The 18,812-nt window shown below is 37.2% G+C and overlaps 1 long non-coding RNA gene across 2 annotated transcripts in view; it reads right to left on the reverse strand.

The window, feature by feature from the left end:
* Positions 1-18,812, reverse strand: part of LOC104916809 (uncharacterized) — a 55,957-nt gene that overhangs the window by 18,464 nt on the left and 18,681 nt on the right. For both annotated transcript variants that reach the window (XR_014884922.1, XR_014884923.1), the window contains exon 4: positions 2,340-2,417. This is a non-coding gene — a long non-coding RNA (uncharacterized LOC104916809). The remainder of the gene's footprint in view (positions 1-2,339; positions 2,418-18,812) is intronic.

Below are 18,812 nucleotides of genomic sequence, written 5' to 3' on the forward strand. Positions count from 1 at the left end.
ATTCCCCTAATCCAAGTGCAATAGTTTGCACTTGGCTTTGTTGAAACCCACTAGGTTCACATGGGTCCAATTTTCAAGCCTGTCCAGGTCCCTCTGGTTGGCATTCTTTCCTTCTGATGTATCAACTGCACCTCTCATCTTGGTGTTGTCTGCAAACTTGCTGAGAATGCACTCAATTCCATAGTCTGTGTCACTGATAAAAATGTTAAAGAGTACTGGTCCAAAGATGGATCACTGAGGGACACTACTCAACACCAGCCTCCACCTGGACATTGAGCACTGACCATAACACTCTGGCCATAGCCTTCCAACCACTTCCTTATCTAATAAATAGCCCATCCTTGGGGCACATATCTCTCTAATTTGGAGATAAGGATGTGTTGTGGGACCATGTCAAAGGTCTTGCAGAAGTCCAAGTAGATGCCATCAGCTGTCCTCCTTTTGACCACAGATGACATCACTCCATCATAGATGGAGTCTGCCCCCAGATTGGCATGGCATGATCTGCCCTTGGTTAAGAACAGATAAGAGCTATAAAACAGCTATATTCCTTATTAATATATTTTCACTACGATCAATTTTTTTTCTTGCAGAGTCTATGTGAAAGATAATCATGTAACTGGTACATTTTAGAGGCAAATAGTCCTGTTAAAATATTTTGCCAACGTTCATATACCAGTGCTACCCAGAACTCCATCTCTGTCAAATAAATAACTTTTTTGTTTCCCATTAAATATGGGGAGTACAGGTTACTATGGTGATCAACAGAACACAGACTACACTCTGATTCATCGTAATTGCCACATGCTAGAGGAAAAAAATACCTGAACATCATCTTCCAATTTCAAGCTGTATTTCTGAAAAATATTTTCAGAAATTTTCAGTGATTTGATGGCATCCAAATAATACTGGGTGAAGTATCTCAAATAAGAAAGTGTTGCAGCAGGATGCTCCTTCAAATAAAGTGTTTTAGTCTCAGATGTTTTAAAATTCATGATCACAAACCTTATCTTTTGTCCTTTTATTCTATACAATGAAATACGGAACTATGATATATACAAAGACCTACAGAGTGACTTACTATGTGCCAAATTGTCAGAAACATACATCTTTGTTTAGGTCATGTACACCTCATCTTTACCAGTTGTATTCTGTCAGTACCCAGTTGAATTCAAACCCATTTACTCTGTATTTTACATTCAAACTTTGACACTGGGTAGCTACAGGACAGTAACTGAGTTGATGTCAGAGTTTTGGTGGCTTCTCTGTTTTGATAAGAAAAATGTCCATGCTGTTATTTGCATGTAATTTCACTCCTTCAATTTGCAGTTCGAAGTCTTAAGAAAATACTGCATTAATGTTAACATATTTTTCCTTGGTAATCTATACTTCAAAATATATAATAAACACACTAGTTTTTCAAATACATATAGAGAATTTCATACGACAAATTTACATGCAATGCTATAGTTATTTCTAGTCATTCCTGGGCATGGTTTCTAGTAATGAAACAAATCTTTGCTGTGAAGTTCTATGATGAACATCCCAGTGATCTTCACAGTGTCACTGAAATGCTTTGGAAACAAAGATGGCAGTGCTAGGGCTTAAAAAATTGGGAATGCCTAGGGAAGAGACAATTGATGTTGCTTTAATTTGTATACAGTTCCATTCTGAAATATTTCAGTTAATTTACGTCCCTGTATTTCATTAGATCTACTGAATATTCAAACTAATTCAAACAAAAAGATTACCCAACTGACCTTCAGAACTCAACTCTGCCAATTCACTGAAATCTCTGACTACATTCAAGACATGAATAGCAGCTTTGAGATGTGTGTCTGATTTTCACAAATATATTCATTCAATATAATAGGTAAAAGTGTCTTTTGTTACATTTGGTGAGTTTTCTGAAAGAGATAATAACCTACATTTTAATTGTAAGGCTTCACAGGGGACTGAGTGAAAGTGATTGAAATAACTTATGATCCAATGTGAGATACCAGCTACTGCCCACTCTGGAGTCTTGGAGCTCTACACAGTAGTTACTTAGCAGGTGTCTTTTTATCAGTTTTATCTCTGGTCCCTGTTCTGCTCTTCCCAGGAGTGTTCATGGTGGTGTTATAGTGATTTTAAGTCTCACAAAGATTGCGCAGCACAGTGTTTGTCTACAGTCTTTACAGTTCAAAAGGGCATGCCAGTGGGATCATACATATACGAAGCCTTTTCTTCAAAAGATTGGAAAGCAAGAGATTCAAAGGACAATAAAATCCAGAGCCCTTAGCTTTCATCATTTGATGGTATTATAGAAGACATTTTCTTCCCAGCTGAATATTGCTTACCTCAAGTACACAATTCTCAGCTGGAGTAGCTGTAAGAGAACAACAGACTGTCTCCAATGTGATCTTTCTTCCACGTATCTAAAGAGACAGAGACAAAAGAAAAGAGAATGTATTTCATATTTCATATTATTTGCAGCCTTTTTTGGATTTCTTGAGGGCTTTAGAACAATATAATAATAAAGTCGGGATGTGTTTTTTTAGAAGACGTGGTGATTAAAAAAAAAATCGTGATTTACTCCTCGTAAAAACTTTATAATGTAGCTGTATAATCCATCAATTAATCCAGTTACTCAAAAGGTAACAAGTAGCCCTGTTAAACTACATGCCCATTACAAAGTAGCTCTTCGTAACCTTTAGCTAATCAGTGTCACTCTGCTGTCACTCTCTTAACACATCACTTCTCCTTAACATGGGTGTTTTTGCCTTTAAAATGCCATCTTAAATATCATCAGCACTTGCAATCTTCTCAACAGACATGTAGAATTGAAATAGATGTGTCAAATATATCTAGACACTAAAATGGAATTTATTCAATGAAAATCCATATGGATGAACAATTAATACATTAACAGCTCTTCTTCTCTGACCTAAACCTGTTCTTAATTATAGCCTGGCTGACATGACTGCAACACAAATGAGCCATACTCTCTAAAAGCACCAGCTGTTTTGATTTCTCCTTTGTAACACAACATAAAAAGTGCCTCAGAAATTAGCTCACAAACTTCAGTCTTTTATAAGATGCCCTTCATTCCCCAGTTTGTATAGATATATACAGATATCTGTGCAGTTCTCTGTCTTTGCCTCCCTGAACTCTATTCTGCAGTAATACTCATTACATTAACAAAGGCTCAGGCAATCAACAGCTGCCAGTTTACAAAACTGCAGAAAGAATATATACTAAAAATTCTGGATTAAATTTTAAATTCAGTTCTTAGTTTTCCTACTAAACCTTTTCTTCTGTGAATTTGACCAAGAGATTTTTTTCTTCCAACTCTGCTACTTTAAGCAAATACAAGATTTCTCAGCCATGCAAGTAGCACAGGCTACATAAACGACTGGATGACAATCAGACACAATGGTAAGTCAGACACATGGGCCGTTAAAAAACCTGGATCAGTTTGACAACTATATGTTCCAGATCTGCTGTTATTAATTTTTGTTCTGAATTATATTTTTCAGTAATTTATATGGGGAGAAAAACACAAAGAACATTTGACAAGGTGTGTTGGTGCCCTAATGGGAGATTTCAATAAGAGTAACTTCTTCCCAGGGATAAGCTTCAAGGCAAGGTATATGTGAAATGTCTTACATGGAGAAAATAACTTTTTTTGGAAGGAAAAAAATCTACCAGCTGCTGAGATTTGAGCTCAAAGTGGAGTTGCTATGATAAAGTTAAACAGACTGACATTTTGTAAGCTCATCCTTTGTAGTTTTCCATGTTGGAGCAGGTAGAGCATAGGTCCAGGATGAAAAAGTTTTAACAATCACTTCCCATGTACAATCAAGTAACTGTGAGAATAAAACACAGATGCTGCTGCATGAGATCCCAGGTTTTAGCTGTCCTACCCAGAATGCTGGATATGTTCTGCCTCACTCATTCTGTAAATACTGCCTACCTCTTGCAGCCCTCAGGCTTTGCAAATCATCGGGAAAGAGCAAAAGCAGCCAGTGAGAGTGTTTACTTCTGCCATATATCATGTTCTGTCCAGCCTCCTCCCTTTTTCTAGCTCTGAAATCATAGCCTGCAATTCTGTCAGTACTTTGCTGGCTCAGGAAAGCCTGCAACACCAAGACAAAATGAATGAATTTTTATTTTTCTGGTTGTTACTTTTCTGATGTGCTTGCAAACTGTGCTATTTTAAAAGTCAAATTTGCTACCTGTCTCTCTGCTAGAGGGACTTCAGAAATCAGTAAGTGACAGCAATTTCTTTAGTTTCAGTCTGTGGAGGAGACCCATTCTTAATTTGGGTGGTAGGAATGGCTTTTTTTGTTCTGCTTTTTATGTGTCCTTGGAAATTTTCTTTCATACACATTTTATTCCATATTTCCAGTATAGATTCTTTCAATGAATACTTGAAATTGCCTTCTGAACCCAAAATCAGACTGAAAGTTATTGTAAAAGTTCAGGATGGCCTTAAGCAGCAATGCCAGAGGTAACCATCGTGTAGTTCAGGTATAAAACACATATACATATCTACATCTATCCTTCCTTTTGTCTTTGTTCTGTACCAAGTGTTTTCAGGAAGGAACATTCACTGTCTGTTTTCATCATTCCAAAAGGCTTTTTTAAGATGCTGTTCATCTGGAACCCAGGAGATGCCATCAAGATTCTGCAGCTGTGTATATGTATATTAGCCAGTAGTTTCCTAGAAACCAAGAGATCTGAGGCACAGAAGTTTTGAGGATATCTGCCCTAGGTCTCTCTTTGCACCAGCATCAATATGAAAGTATTCAATCTCTTTGCACCAGCATCAATATGTAAGTATTCAAATAAGATATCTTTTGTCGCACATAGGATAGCTGAGATACAAACATGCAACACACTTGATACTCTGCAACCAGTGTCCCAGTACAAATCCAAAGAGTTTTCTGCCCTTTTATGCTTTCCCCACAATGTACTTACAACAGAGCACACCAAGAAGGTATCTCCATGGTATAGTTCATGTGCTTTACCTTACCCTTTAATTCATCTTCTTAGCACTGTAGCTTAGCGAATACACTTGTTACAAGGTTGACTATACAGCAGTCCAATTTTTGCCTTGCAAATGCAAGGAATATTTAGCTGAGTAAAGCAGGTAAATATGCACATGGATTTCTTTCAGTGTACCAACACCAAAACACCTGTAGTAAGTTGGTTAAAATACTTCTACGTTGTGAGACTGGTCCTTTAATCCTACCCTTGCAAAAAAAAAAAAAAAAAAAAAAAAAAAAAAATAACAATAATAATTAAAAAATCACTCTGTTTTCCCTTCTGATACACAAAAGATGTTGTATTTCAGGAAATCTTGATCAAGAATTAATGATCTAAAATGTAATTTAAATGCAATTATGGAGAAAAGCTATTAAAAATCCTATTAAAAATGACATGAGTTCCAATTTTGTATTATCCATTTTTAGATTGCCTAAATAAAAAAGAAAGAAAGAAAAAATACAAATGAGGAAATTGTACCCAAATAAGATACATTCTAACAGAGGAACTAATCATAATTCTATTTAGTTTTTTCCATTAGTTCACTAAAAATGAATTTCGCTCTGAGTGAAATATTCTAAAACCATTATGCTTTGTATTAAACTCCTGTGAATACCTAATTCCTGATTTGTAACAACTGATGTGGTTACATTAGAAAAAAAGATAATAAAAGAAAAGAAGAAGAAAAATACTACAGCAATTTCAGTTTCTGTAGTGATCTGTCTGAATTGTGAACTGCATTTATTTAATTGTAAGCTCATTTATTGCTGATCTCCTATAATACTTCTGACAGGATTATAAGATGCTTGACACAGGAAACAGCTTACAGTTTGCCTCAGTATTTACCAAAATCAAGAGCAGTCCTAGCAGAAGGAGAATCTGACTTTCCATTTCAAAATATCATTATATGCTTAGCAAAAAACAAACAAACAAACAAACAACAACAACAACAACAACAAAAAACCAGAACAAAAGAGAGTGTGGTTTCAAAACCCGAGACCTCTTTGAACTGTGGATTAACAGACTTACAGACTTTTGTTGTTGATCATTTGGAGCTTCTTAACCAAAAGGTCAAAGCAGAATGTCTGGAGCTTTACTGTATATGCTTACAAGCTGTTAAGCAGCTCCTGAATGGTCCTGAATAAATCCACTTAATTGCTCTGAGATCAGGAAAGGAGCATTCAGCAGCATTCTGGTCTGGCATTGATTGAGTGACTTTTTAATTCTATTTTCACAAATTCTTCAGCAACTAAGTTAGCTGCCATCACCCACAAAATTGCTGGTTTAGATTCCTCCTGTGAGTACTATAGGCAAGTCACAAAGTTTGAGCATCAGAATAGTTCCAGCCTTCCTTTCCCTTAAGATGAGATAGTAGAATAGTAATCAGAATTATTTCTAGTGAAGACTGAGCAGGAGACTCCACAAAGTCTCTCGTTCATTTAATACCAAGGACAGGGATCTATGTAAGGATGTAAATTTTATATCCCATTGACACATGGTTGTCATTCAGATTCAACAACCTACACAAAACTATAGATGCATACAAATGTACATGTGATCAGAAATTATCTTATAAACCAGGGGAAAATAATGCAATTTTGGAAATTTTTACTTCTCTTTGAGATTGAACATATATTCCAGAAGGCTATGGTTCAGTTTCAAAAAATAGTCCCATACTTACTTCCTGAAGGGTAACTTTTCTTCAGTCCTAGTTTTATTATCTGTTATATCATTTCCTTACAGCTGGGTTGTGGCAGAGCAATTCCTCAGCCACATACTTGTCTATAGTTCATTGCTATGACATACTGATGCTGCTCTACAGGATTTAGTGCTTTGAATAAAGTGTGGGAAAAGAGATATTTAATGCCCAGAGGAGAGGAATGGCTGTAGATGCATGGTTTCTGACGCATGAATTTAACACACAACCTCAATCTGCTTGCATTTCATTTCCCTGGATGGAAACATTCCAGTTAAGGTACCTTTTATCACTTGAAGATAAATGAATGAGCTGCAACAATGCTGACATTTTTTTCAAGCAGCCAGGAGGTCATGGTGGAAGTCTTCATCTCAGACAAGAAAATGATATTATACTCTTCATTTCTGTCTCTTAAATAAAGGAATAGTTTGGGTGATCCCCTGCTGCCAAGATCCTTCAGAGGCCTCTGTCTCAGTGATGACACTTAGATGACAAGAGAACTTGGAAGCAACAGTTGTTCCTTTGACCTGATGTGTTTTAACCTGACAGGTGGCTTAGCACCATGCAGTCATTCTCTCCCTTCCTCCCTTCCTAGTGGGATGGGGGAGAGAATCAAAAGGGAATTAAAAAAAAAACAACAACGAAGTAGAACTCTGGGTTGAGATAAAGCTATAACCTAAGATGGAGAAAAGGAAAAGGATAATAATGATGACAAATACAAACACATATATAATATATATATGTATGTATGTATACATACAAATACATACATATACATATAAATGTATATAACAAGTGTTGCACAAGCAATTGCTCACCACTGACAGATGACCAGCCCCCAGGCAGTGGAAGAGAGAAAAATAAACTCCCACCCCCTTCAAAAACTCTCCTTCCACATGATGTTATATGGTAAGGAATATCCCTTTGGCCAGTTTAAGTCAGCTGTCCCCTCCCAGCCCTTTGTTAGTATAACCTGGGAAACTGGAAAGTCCTTGCTCTATACAACACTGCTTAGCAATAAAAACACTGATGTGCTGTCAACACTGTTTTTCTCCTGGAACCAAAATGTAGCATCATACCAGATACTCTGAAGAAAACAGTCCCAATCCAGCTGAAACTAGGACACATGAGCGTTCAGCCTCATGTTCAGGATTTCACAGTCTTTTCTGCTTAGGGGGAGAAATATGTAATGAAGCCTGGTAGCTCTTTGAAGAAGACCTTCAATTTTTTTAAGAAGACACAGACTTCTTTTATCGAATACTGGAGAAATCAAGTAAGCAGCAGAAGCATCTCTGCTCACAATTTCTGACATTTTAAATTGCTCTGCTAGGCTGAAACCTCATGTTTCTTTTTTTCTCTCTCTCTGTTTTTTCTCAAGTCTATAATTCAAAAAAGCAGAGGTGTGAGTTTCTTCTGTCCCATACACATACAGGTACACAAACACACTGCTTCCACAGTGGCAGTATCATCTGTCCCCATTGTTAATGGTCCACAGTGACTCCTCATACAGATTTGCTTTGGGCAGGATGGGTGTTGGTGGGTTGCTCTAGAACCTTTCATCTGTGACTGAGAAGGCTAACCCTTTTTGACCTTGATGTGTGCACATGTTTTTCAGATTGAGCATTTTCTTCAACTGGTAAGATTTTTCCTTGAGGACATTCAATGTCTTTGACTTTTATTGTCCATTTTAATATTATTTAATAATTACCAGTATTTCATTGTTAATAAATAAATAAATAACTATTTGTTAAAAAAAAAAAAAACACCAAAAAACAAGCCAAAATACTGGTAAATTCAGCATGTCACATCCCATACACTGAACTCGGTTATCACTTGATTAGCAGAGAGTGAGACACAGTATGTTTTGGTTTTAATGTAAAAATAATGGAGGTCCTGCACATTCTAATCTGACTTTAGCACAGTAAGGAAGGTACGTTGCTTCTTCAGGCTTCATTGGAACAATGAATTAATATTGAAATCAAATATATTTTTATTATTATAGTGGTTTGAGCTTGTACAGTGTCTCTGAGGATATTGTTCTATGGGAAGCTGAACATGAGCTAGTACAGTACCCTCACAGCCCAGAAAGCCAACCAGAACCTGGGCTGCATCTGAAGAAGCATAGCCAACAGAGTGAAGGACAGGATCCTGACCCTCTGTTCTGTGCTGGTGATTCTATGATTCTGTGATTCTAACACAGTGTGCCTGGCAACGTATTTTCCATAATTTTACCTAGTGGAGTAATGTGGTATTTGTGTTCGAAGGAAACACTACAAAGGCATTTCCTTTCACAGCAGGACATGTATAGTTTCTTTAGAAACAAAGACTATGTAGAAACAAAGACTATATATCTAGATGAAGTTTCTGAGCAGAAATCTCTATCCATTATACAAAAAATTCTTAATCTTTCCTTCTGACTTACTTAAATTTTTGTATGCAGCTCTGATAGAGATGGGTTCTTTCTGGCAAGAGAGAAAGAAGAATATTTATGTAACTGCCGCCTCCCAGCAGATCATACCAATCCATGTGCAAGCAACTTACACATGCTCCTCTGAAGAAAAAACTAAAAGAAGGCTATATCCTCTAGCAGTAATCTCAGCTCATCTGCTTTCCCAGCTCTCTCTAAGGTAATGGATGAGTTCTGGTGGTATCACAGCACCTGTGTAAAGGGAATTTCAACAGAGACAATTTATTAAAGTACAACTCAGCACTCTTGGGCACACTTTTCAGCTAACATTGACCGGACAAAACAGAATCTCTATTGGGAAGAAGAAATGTTGAATTTTTGTTCTTGTGTTTAATCAAGAAGTATCTGATTTGGCAACAAATCTGCTAAGTAGTCTCTTTGCTCCAGAAGCATTTCAACTACATTTAATCACTTTGACACCAGAGTATCCCGAGTACTTTTTGCATGATTGGTAGCAGAGAAGGAATTCATTTGCTAAAGTTTGGTAGTTAAGATTTCATTTTTCATCAAATAATTCCAATTTCTGTGCAGAGGCTTGCCTCTCCCCAGACTAGATGAATGATGTGCACATTCTAAATCATCTTCTCTTGTTTGTCCTAAAACACCTATTGGAGTCCCCTCTGAAGAACAGAAACTGAACAGCAGCAGCAAGGATTGGCTGAAAATAGGTACAGAAATTCTGAAACCTGGCAGAGGCGCTTGGGTGAAAGTGCCATCTTCCAAACTATTTTGGCTCTCATATTTTCTCCAACTCAGTAATGTTTACAATTGTTAGCAGCCCTGTATGATGTAGCAGAGGAGAACTGTGTTCTTTTATTATGTTCTTGCCTGTTTAATTTATATTTCACCTGTTAAATTGTTCTCAGTATTCTAGCAAAAGTAAAAGCAATCTGTAACTGAGTTACTGAAGGAATGAAAATATGTTGTACGTAGTAAGTTGCTTATCTACAGAACAAACTGAAACGAAATCATCCAGTCTTTAAACAGTTTTGAAGAATTTATTATCACTCTTGAAAAATAAAAATGAAAATTATAAAGAATTTGGAGTTCTGGATATGTCCATTGTTGTTTTTGTACTTTGAAATGCCTGACTGACATGCTGAGGGAGTCAGGGAAGAAAACACATACGTATTCTCCTCCAAACATTGTAATCTATCTTAACTGCAGGCTCCATGCAAATATCAGTATGTCTTCATTGCACATGCCTCTTAAAGTCACTCCTACTTAACTTTCTATCTGCTACATTTTATAAATTTGATCCAAAACCATTCCTACTTTTCAGTTTTCAGTCATGCTAACATACATTATCCTTCCTGTTTATATTTTGTCCTGGTCTGAAACACTGGTTTGAAATAAAGTGAAATAAAAGTTCCTAGAGCTTGGAGAAGAGCTGCTGGTTAATATTTATGTGATTTTCTATGAAATGCTCTGAAAAACAGATTCTATATCTGTTCACATTTAATAAGTCAGATTTGGTCTATGTTCAAGATATTATTAGAATATTGGTATAATATCAACAAGAAAGCAGGAGGATAAAATGAAATTTTAGGTAGAGAGGATATGGGCATAGTACCTATTTTGTAGTATCTATTTTGATCTAAGCAGAGGAATGATTATTCAGTGTCCTTGAGAATATTGTGAATGAGAGAAAAAATCTGGTGGAACAGTTGCATTTTTATGTATTGGTAGCAGTGTACAAAATCTTGCTCTCCTGAGCAACTAAGTAATCAAGCAAGGCCTTTTTTTCTGTTTACAGTGTCAAACTTTATTCACCTTCCACCTTAACTCTACTTCTTTAGTCTACTGTCAAGGTCAAAGCAGGCTGTACAAAAACATCTGCTCCCTCACTTGTCCATGTGAGCTGGCTGCCATCCATACAGACACTCATGCATGCCACTTTGCAAAACAGTACAGTATACACTCACAAAGTATGCACTTTCAGTGGCTTTATGAAAAAAAGTACATTGGAACACTACTATGCAGGAACCCTTGTGGCTATAAAGCAAGACTGTAAAATACGTTGACATAGTTTTTCTCTTTCAAGAAAATCAATGTAAATATTTGATTTTAATTCAGTAGTATTGTATCAGATGAGTTGCCTAGGCATTGTAAGAGATTGCAGCTCAGCCTCTGGATGGGCTATTACTTGTTTGTCAGCATCTAGAGACAAGAGACTGAAAACAAGTCAAGGGTCAGATTAAAGACTTGGCACAATGGTCAGATACTTTGGTTTTAGAGGAGCTGGTAAACCAATACAGTCATTGCCATGAATGCAGTTAGAATAGCATTAAAGAGCTGTTAGAACAAAAATAAAGCAACCACATCCCTGTCATTGCAGCTCCCCTGGAAGAATTTTCTTGTCTGCTACTGGCTGGGAATGCCAGACTCAGGAATCCTGCCATATTCTCTACAAACGCATTAACAATTGAATCTTATGTTTCTTAGATGACTTCTTTGCTTGTGCTTTCTCCATCTCTAAAAGAAACCATGAAGAATGAAATATGGAACAGCCTCCTGCCCCCCTTCCTCCTCCTATTCCGTAACATCATCTGTTCTTTCAACAGGCAGAAAACGTCCAAACTGATCTGTGTGTACCGCTCATAGCTAATCATTGTAGCAGAAATTGCAGTACATTTATCATTTTTCTTGAAGTTTGCAGCACATAAGTATCACTTACACCTATGCCCATATTCTGGCTCTCAAACAACCAGTGAATACTTACATGTTTCATTAGCATCATGCTGGGAATGGAATATGTTTCTGGGTTTTATAATTTGACTTTGAACCAGAGCCTCCTACCTTGTCTTACTGTCAGGGTTACAGTTCATCTCAAAGTCAGAAGGAAAAGTGGATGTGATACATCTCAGCGTGGGAATACAAGAAAGATTATTCAGAACAGGCGCTGTGGAGCAAGATAAACAGCATATGAAAGCAAAGCTGAGAACCAAGGATCTCTTTATAAGAAGAGAAAAGCAAAATGAACGGCTCATGGCTCTGACTGGATAAGCATCTACATGAATGGTTAGGAAGTGTTTGTGGAATACTTTATTGACAGGTAAAGGCAGATGGATAAATTGTAAAGGTGGATGGGAAAGGTAAAAGGAAACTTGTGAGTGTATAAAAGTGATGTGAGAACCTGTAATAAATGATTTGCATCGTTCACATCTAAGCCTGTGCCTGCGTGCCACGTTTCAGCATTTCTTCATTCTGTGCAGCTAAGGTAGCTTCTCACTGACACCTGGCTATTTTGATCCTGAGTGCTCAGTGAAATAGTTAATATGGTCAAATCAAGGTACAAATAATGACTTAGTCTGTGTTTTTTCCCTGGTCCTTGCATGAGGAGTGAGTAACTTCACATCTTGTGAAACTACTTACTCCCTGTAATGGATGCAAGGACTTATTCAACTCTTTGCATTACCTCCTATCTTAGCTTGTGTGTGTCCCAGTGGCTTGGTGAAAACATGACTGAATGGCAGCCCAAGGAAATGGTATGTCTCTATCTAAACACCTCAGTATTCTGACAAATGAGTTCTAACACCATCATAAATAATAATAATAATAATAATAATAATAAAAATAATAATAATAATAATAATAATAAAGTAATTGTAATAGTTATCAACTAAAGATTTACCTGTTCCTATTTGGAATGGATGGGGAAAGGGAAAATGACAGTACTGAAGCATAGACAAAAGGGTTAACAATTATTTCATCTCTAGAATTATCTGCTTCCCTTTAAGAGTTCACCTGGCATTTTCAGAGACTTTAGTGAAGCTTAGGACTACTGATTTCTGATCTAAAGAATAACAGTCATATCAAAATCTGGATTTCAATCTTACTTCTTTGTTTTTACATGTGGAACGTATTTCACTTATCATCCATTGCTCTGTGGTCAATCTTAGAGAAGAATGATGACATTACGTCATTTGATTAATGTTCTAACTTAAATGTTTACAGATCAGCATTTAACTCCATTACCTCTGATCACTGAGTCATACAGTCATACAGTATAAATTCTTTGAACTTTGTACCTTTTTTTTTTAGTGAGCATAGTGAGGATGATTTGGCAGTTGAACTTGGTGATCTTAGAAGCCTTTTCCAACCTTAATTATTCTACAATTCTATGATTTTATATTAGTGCACAACTTTTGTATTATTTGTATTATTTGCTATTGAAATAGCACTCAGATAATGTGCTATCTTCTGTACTTTGTGGCACTGACAATGTGATACTTAGAATGTGAAAGCTGTAACATAGAGAAAAACTGATTAAATTTACACTGATTAAAATTACAGAAAGATGGCCCAGGTTTTTAAATAATACAGTAAGTACCTAGCAGCCTTTCAATTACTGAAGATAATTATCAGGCAAGTTCTAAGGAAATGCTTTCAGTTCCAGTTATAAAACAATGGGTTAATTCTCTCTATTCTTTTCACTCCTGCCACTCAAAAATACCTCAGTATTTGAAATATCTAAAGGTCCAAACAAAGAGAAAATAATCCAGCAGTATTATACTGAATTGGTCAAGATTTAGGCATTTAGCAAAACAATAGGTTACTGCACTGCAGGCTGTCATTCATGGTCTTCTAATAAGCAAGAAGAACAAATATTGGCCGCTTCTTTCACTTCTTTCTCACTTGTGTCTGCTGAGTGAGCTTGAAGACTGTACCAGCAATAAGGAGAAAAACAGTCTCTTGACAGGTTAAGAACGAGACATTTTAGAGGAGAATTATGTTCAGATTCACCCAGTTTGAATTATACTGTCATTTTTGTGCCTCATTCCCCTTAGATGTGTAGATCGAGAGTCACCTGGTCAAAAAAGTGAGATTCAAATTGGCCCTTTCCATCTCTACCAGCCCTCAAGCACTCAAAATGTCACACTCATCTTCCATGACAGTTTTGGCCTTGAAACTCCTAGTCACCATCAATGTACATCTCATTTCCTGAAAACTTTTCTTCTGTTGAATTCTGGAAGATGGAAAATAATATGTTTCTCCTTTATATTTTCACTTTCTCTGTGCTATTTTCTGGTTGTTTCTTATTCACTCGCTGCCCCTGGGTTGTACCAGCAAATACGAAAGTGAAAAGAAATGCAGCTAACTACTGGCAGGCAGGAGTGTGAATATGAGCAGCTCTCATAGGAAGAAGGTTATACCAGACTGCAGTTAATAATCTCCTCAGTCTGATTTATGTTTAACTGAGTCCTTCCAACCTATGCCCTTTAAGAAAGGACTTTTTAGATAGGCTTATTTTTTAAAAATAGCATTTTATTTTATGTCAGGGAATTCAGTGATTCAGTAGCCATTGCAACACATAAAAAGCACTTCTGGGCTGAAAAGAGATGAATTTAAAGCAATCACTATCCTTTTTTTCCTCAGGATTGCAATTGTTTAAACAAGTGGATCTGCAGAATCTACTGTTTATGTCTGGAGATGAAGAGTATGTTCTTGCCTGTGGGGGCAATGTGATATAAAAATCTTTCTCATGAATGCACCTATTCCTCTATCATTAATTCCTATTTTTTATTTTTATATGTCTGCATTCTTTGGGAACTGAAATAAATGGTGAGCTATTGGAAATTCTAATTGCTTAGTCTTTTGTTTATACTTTGAAGTCTGGAGCCAATGCAGTGTTATGTTAGTGCTCGGATGTTAAAAAATATTTTGCAACTAGCTTTTCCTTCAACCAAAGCAAAAATAATGTTGAATGCTACTAATGTGAATTTTCTTCCCAGAGTTAAATTAAAAATTTTATTCCCATTTTGTAATTTCTAATCAGATAGAAATACAGGGAGGTGATTTTCATAGTCATGACCTTATGAGTGGTGCTGGTCTAGCAGTTATGTGGGGTGGAGATAAGCATCCCGATGCTCCCTCATAAAATACCCAAAAAAGAAGGAAAAGCTATTCTTTCTTTCTAAGTGAGTTCTTCCTCTATGAAAGTGAGAATAAGACTGCTCAGTCATAGCAGAGCTATGAGGGGACAACCATCTATGTATTCAACCAGGTGAATAATGAAAAGAGAAGCATAGGAAAACAGCTGACACATTTATCTTCTACATACCAGCAACAGGGAATCATTTCTAGCATCCTAATATATCAAAGGATCCTTTGAAGGAAGATGTCCCTCATTTATTTGGCTATGCTTACTAGAGTGTTGTTTTGTGGTGTAAAGTTACTGGTGCAGTAGGAAGAGTTAGGGCTTAAATTATTTTTCGGGACTTTTAAAATACAGTAAAGAATTGTTCATTTCCAGTATCCTCTTTCTCTTTGCATCATAGGGAGCTTGTTATTGTGAGCCAGTTTTTTTCTTAAACATACAGAGAAATTATAAAGGATAGTTATATCTCAGAAGCATCATAATTGTCCCACTTACTTGACCAATTTTGACAGCTGGGGAAGGAGGGTTATCCGTAGACATAAGACAATGTTTCACAGAATCACAGAATCACATAATTGTAGGGGTTGGAAGGAACCTCTGAGAATCAAGTCCAACCTCCTGCTAAAACAGCTTCCTTAGGAAAGTATCCAGATGGGTCTTGAATATCTCCATAGAAAGAGATTTCACAATGTCCTTGAGCATCCTGTTCCAATGCTCTGCCACTCTCACAGTAAAGTTCTTCCACATGGTGGTATGAAACTTCCTGTGTTGCAGTTTTTGCCCATTGCCCATTGTCCTGTCACAGCACATCACTGAAAAGAGCAGTGTGGTGATTGGACAATACTAATGGCACAGCTATAATAATCATTATCTAGATTTAATAATCATTATCTAGATTATCTAGATTTAGTGTACTATATGCATTGTGAAAGAATGAGAACATCGGTTAATTTTATGAAATCATTTTTTCAGTCAGCTTTCTGCAGGAGACATACACCATTAGCACTAAATCAGTTGTAATTAAATTGCATCTAACCAAAATTGGCAAATTCAATTTCCCCCACATTTCATTATGGTTTAAATGTTATAACAATAGATTGAATTAAACCACCTTCCACAGTATCTTCCTGGTAAAATCACTACCAGTTATAATTTTACTTTTTTGGATGAAAATTAAGCAACATATAATTGTCCTAAGTTACTGATGAAGTAACTTGTTCTGGTACAATATAAGGCAATATAAAAACTGCCATCATGTCAGAGGACACAACTGTTAAAAAATCTTTTGGGGCTTTTTTTTAGGTATATTGGACATTCTTTGGTGTTAAAAAAATAAAAGGCAAATATTTGAGCTCACAATCTTGATTCTAACCTGAATGAAAGATAAAAATGCTCCTTCCTTCCAGTGACTAAAAAGAAGCAATTTACCTCTTCTGTTGGAAGGCTCTGGAATCAATATGATTTCAAGAGCAAAGTTGATGTTGAACATGTCCTTACACACTATCCTGCAGTGGTGCTTTGTTGAACTAAGGTCATGGTTAAATGCATAAAAAGAAATAAAGCCCTTCTTCCTTTTCTTTCTAAAATACTGTTACATCTGTTGCAAGGTTTTAAGATGTCACCAAAATTAGCAAAATATTATTCTCATCATTAAACTCAGTTACTTAAAAGTAATTGTATCTGACATAAAATAGCTGTTCTTTCAAAGTTAAACTTTGGGGTAATCAGGGAGCAGACAGCCATAAATTAAAGCAAGACAGTCAAATTTTGGTTTCCAAACCGCCATCTTGGTTATTCAAAAAATACACCTTTTTAGAAGAGACACAGATTCACTAGATACATGTATTTTTGAATAGCTTTATGAGGCAGAAGCATCCAGCTTCTACAGTCCAGATTTCTCAGCAGAAGTAACAAAAAAAGAAACGAACAAAAACAACCAAAACACAAGTAGAATAAAAATAACTAACCCTTGGTGATTCTGAAAACATCAGGGACATGTGTATACCCACGTAGAAATACAGCACAAGAAGTATCTCACTGATGAACCACTACTACTAGGCATAATCTATAGCCCCTGCTAGTAATTTAAGTTTAGTAATCTTGTGAAATGAATGTTATAGTACAGCGAACAGCTTGCTACTGAGCCATTTTTGCCACTGCATGTACCGTATGTCATATTGAGACAGAATAGCTCTAGAAGAAAAGATCTTCAAGCAAACCCTCAGATAATAATCTGAGCCACTCTAGGCAAGCAATGGGAAGGGATGTTGAATCTGTTTCTAAAAGATTTATTTTATTGGAAAATAGAAAGCATTAAAAATAAGCAATATAGCAATTATGTTCAAAGTTCAGCTTATGCATCTTCTCCTCTTACTTCAGAAATTATTTTTTTTTATCATGGGGCAACTTACTTGGCACCTGGCATGACAGCTGCAAACAGAAGTAGCTTGTATCCAAAGGGTAAGGGCATCCTAGCCTAGGAAGTGGCAGGACTCATTGAGAGGTTTTTAAACTAGGTACGAAGGGGGAAGGGGACAAAATGAGGGCCATTGGGGTTGAGAGTGTTGTTCGAGGACTCATTCCAAACTCGATGGATGAAGAGGGTGGAGTACAAAGGGATGGAGTAGAGCAGGGGGATGCTGTTGTTCTAGGGGATTCTAGATACTCTATAAAGGCAGTGAGATGGAAAGCCCAGTTGAAGTGCCTTTATACCAATGCACACTGCCTGGGAAATAAGCAGGACAAGTTGGAAACCGTGATGCACTTGGGAAGTTATGACCTTGTTGCTATCACAGAAACATGGTGGGAAGATTTCCCTAACTGGAATAGTACCACTGAGGGGTATCAACTCTTCAGAAGGAGTAGGCAAGGTAGGAAGGGTGGAGGAGTTGCCCTCTATGTCTGAATAGACTGTGAGGAGCTCCCTTTGAGAAACAGTCAGGAACAAGTTAAGAGACTGTGGGTTAGAATTTGGACAGGACTGATAAAGTCCAGCTGGTGATAGGAGTATACTACAGGCCACGTGATCAAGGGGAGACTATTGACAAGGCCTTCTTGCTTCAGATGCAGGAAGCATTGTGCAGGCTCTCATCCTCGTGGGGGACTTCAACCATCCGGATATCTCTTGGAAAGACCACACAGCAAGCTGCAAGTGGTCCAGAAGGCTCCTGGAATCCATCGATGATAACTTTCTGGTTCAGGTATTGGACAGACCAACCAGAGGTGAAGCGTTACTGGACATGCTGGTCACCAACGTGGAGGAGATCATTAAAGGTGTTAAGGTTGGAAGCAGCCTGGGCTGCAGTGCCATGCCCTGGTCGAGTTTGTGACCTTGAGGAATGTGGGCCTGGCAAAGAGTGAGGTCCTGACCCTGAACTTTGAAAGATCAAACTTTAAGCTGTTCAAGGAATTGTTGGCCAAGATCCCCTGGGATACTGTCCTTAAAGACAAAGATGTTGAGGAGAGCTGGCTACTCTTCAAGGATGACTTTTTGAGAGCACAAGAACTCTCCATCCCTCTGAATAAGAAAGTGGGCAGAGGAGGTAGGAAACCAGCATGGATCAGCAAGGACCTTCTGGGCATACTGAGGGCAAAGAAAGGTGCATACAAGCTCTGCAAACAAGGCTGTGTCACCTGGGAAGAATACAGGGATGCCATCCAGACTTGCAGATATGGGATCAGGAAAGCCAAGGTACAGGCAGAACTGAACTTGGCGAGGGATGTGAAAAACAATAGGAAGA

This window comes from Meleagris gallopavo, chromosome 9 (assembly GCF_905368555.1).
Source record: "Meleagris gallopavo chromosome 9, MGAL_WU_HG_1.1, whole genome shotgun sequence".
Lineage (NCBI taxonomy): Eukaryota > Metazoa > Chordata > Aves > Galliformes > Phasianidae > Meleagris > Meleagris gallopavo.